At 35.7% G+C, this 2,919-nt stretch overlaps 1 pseudogene; it reads right to left on the bottom strand.

Moving 5' to 3' along the window:
* Window positions 1–1,964: 1,964 nt before the first annotated feature.
* Window positions 1,965–2,409, bottom strand: LOC147515939 (small ribosomal subunit protein eS26x pseudogene; annotated as a pseudogene).
* Window positions 2,410–2,919: the final 510 nt, after the last annotated feature.

Raw genomic sequence — 2,919 nt, 5'->3', positions numbered from 1 at the left:
ACATAGGCCCGACTCTAACTAAGCCCTAACCAAGCCCTAGTTATAATTTCACTATAAAATACACAACTAAAACTATCCAACTCCTTGTTACATATTTTCAATTAAAATAACACTGTCCTTTGTAATTTATCACTTACCGTATGGGTACTTCTAATAACTTGTCTTATATCATAAAAACTTATAAACATAATTGTTTCTATCTCACAACTCACGTACACCTCACAACTCCCCGTCTAACCTAGCCGCCAAGAACAATAATGAGCACTGGGCACTAGCCTAATGAAAAATAGGTTGACGTCAGTAAAAACTCATTCCATACTCTTATTTGTCTTTGCGTTCTTCAATGTTAAATGTAATTTTGGTGAGATTTGAGTACAAGAAATAACGGATTTATGTTAGTGAAATCTCATTCCAAAATGTGTGTTGTGCATTTTAACTGTAATTTTGAAATATAAATATGAGTCTTTATGTACTTCAGTTTATTAGATTGTGGATATGCATTTTAAATTGTTGGACTTATCAAGAATTATTACTAGATTGGTTGTTATTCAAATTTCAAAGTGGTGGGACTTTGAGTTTGCAAATCTTTGAATTTTTTTTGTAATATAAATGAGTTTTAAAACTGATGCAGTAAAAAGAAGAAAATATATAGGCCTGGCCCGACCCGACCCTATGGGGACTTTAGGGCTGGGCTAGCCCGACCCTAATAACTAAAAGGCTTTAAATGTTTAGGGCCGAGCTAGCCCGACCCGGCCTATTACCCACCCCTAAGCTTAAGTACCAACAAGTAAATTTTGCATTCTAACATCTAATATATCTCCCAATGCCATTTTAGCTCGTCAAATTTAGCTTTTAAGGCAAATTTAGCATGGGGTTACCGCACAAACATAAGTATTATTTGTTTTTATTTTTCGATAACTGTACTTGTATCTCGATTACTTATAAGGGGCGTGGGCGAGTGAGCCATTTGAGCTGCTTTATTGACACGTGTCTAATGTTAGCCATCTGAGCTGGAATTTTGATTTTTTGTGGGACAAAAAATTGTTATGTTCTGTTTTTTTTGGTTATGAGGGTCTAACTTTCTAACATCTTACCTACATTAATATCGGTTTTTCCAAGATGCTCATAGTGAGCCACGTCAGCAAAGTTTTTAAAATAGTCCCTACTTGAAAGTAATTACTTGCCTTCTTACCAAAGTAACCCTGAATTTGGTGTCCTCTCTAATTTAATATAATTCAAAATTGTATTTTCATGTGTTGGAAAAAAATAAAATAAAACTACGTCCGTTATTTCAATTCGACGCCTGTGAAATATCGGTCAACAGTCAACAAAATTGGTCAAAAAGTCCAACCAAGTCAAACTATATATCGGATATATCGCCAATGTATATCGATATATTGAAAAATATGATATATATCAAGCTGAAAATATATCAATATATCTAACTAATATTTCAGATTATTTCTATATCGGGTACCTCAAAAAAATATATATATCAGGCAAAATATCGATATTTTGACCGATATTTTCGACCTTGATATTACCTAGCCGCCATCATAGCTAGTAATTCGCCGAATTATTCGCAAGTTATAAGGTTTGGCGAATAAAACGAATAAGTCGGCGAATTTTTGAAAGATACGATTTAATTCGTGAATTGGTTGGGTCGGGCTTATAATTGCCGAATTATAATGTCCGGATTTTTGAAATTCAAAAAAACGGTCGGCCCTTAGTTGGAACTTGGAAAGTGGAAAGAACTGGAATAATTTCTTCACAGCATAAATGATTTCTTCACCCCTACCAGGACAATTCTACATCCATAAATGATTTCTTCATAGCATTCAGTGATGAACACTGGTGGACTGATGGGTCATAAGCAGATTGAAAATAAACAAAAAAACAAGAGCTTGAAGCTCTGAAAGTTGATTGCTGATGGTAAACACTACATAACCCTGAACATGTAAGGATTAACTTGAAAAAAAACTCAGGTGCGAACTGGGGCAGGACTCAGGAGCTCCAGCTGGGCGTGGGGCTTGTCCAGGCTTTGGCATGTCATCCACTCATCCTTGCGTCTGTAACGCTGTGGTGGCTCACGATTCCTTCGGTTAGTACAAGAACGAACCCTCACAACATAAGAATGAATGAAACACAATATTGCATCTTGGCATACAACTTTGGCAGAGTATAAGTATATCCTTCATTGACAGAAGCTTCTTGAACATCTCTAACAGCAGCTTGCTCAACAATATTCCTAACCAGAAACCTCTTGATTGCCTTATCCTTGGAGCAACATTTGCCACAGTTGGAGACTTGGAGCAACGAATGAACTTAACATGACCACGGCCGTGTTTGTTACGGCCCCCATTCCTACGCTTGAACGTCATTTTCCCTTGAGGAGATGGATTAGATCTCTTCTCTTTTCACTTCAGTTGAACAAAGTTGAGGTAAATACTAAATAGTAAGTAGAACCAAAAATTTCAACTTAGTATTATTTTGTTCATGAATAATTTTTTAAAAAAGGAACAAAAAAGAAAGAAAACCCACTATATAATTATATATCAAAATTTTATATGAAAATTCGTATTATACCCGTTTAAAACACGAATCATATTTTTGCCGTTAGCGTTTTTTTGGACCGAATATTTAAAAGCATTATTATTAAACATTTCAAATCTTAGGAGAATAATTTCCGTATCGAACTTTTGCCGTCCACCAATTTACTACCTATGGCCGCCATATGTTTTTGCCATTGTTAACCACAAGTCAGAAGTACACAACCACAAAAGCAGAAGCGAGTAAGTGTTGTGGAAAGTCCGTGAGAAAATCTCTAGCCAAAAGCCCACTTAGATGATGGGTGTTTCTTTCTCAGTAAGTCCAAGCCCAAGCCCAGAAAAGAAAGGTAGAAGTTTATCTGGTTAATAC

Source organism: Coptis chinensis, chromosome 2 (assembly GCF_015680905.1).
Source record: "Coptis chinensis isolate HL-2020 chromosome 2, ASM1568090v1, whole genome shotgun sequence".
Classification (NCBI taxonomy): domain Eukaryota; kingdom Viridiplantae; phylum Streptophyta; class Magnoliopsida; order Ranunculales; family Ranunculaceae; genus Coptis; species Coptis chinensis.
Note: the sequence above shows the minus strand (reverse complement) of the source record. Positions and strands in the feature narration are given on the sequence as shown.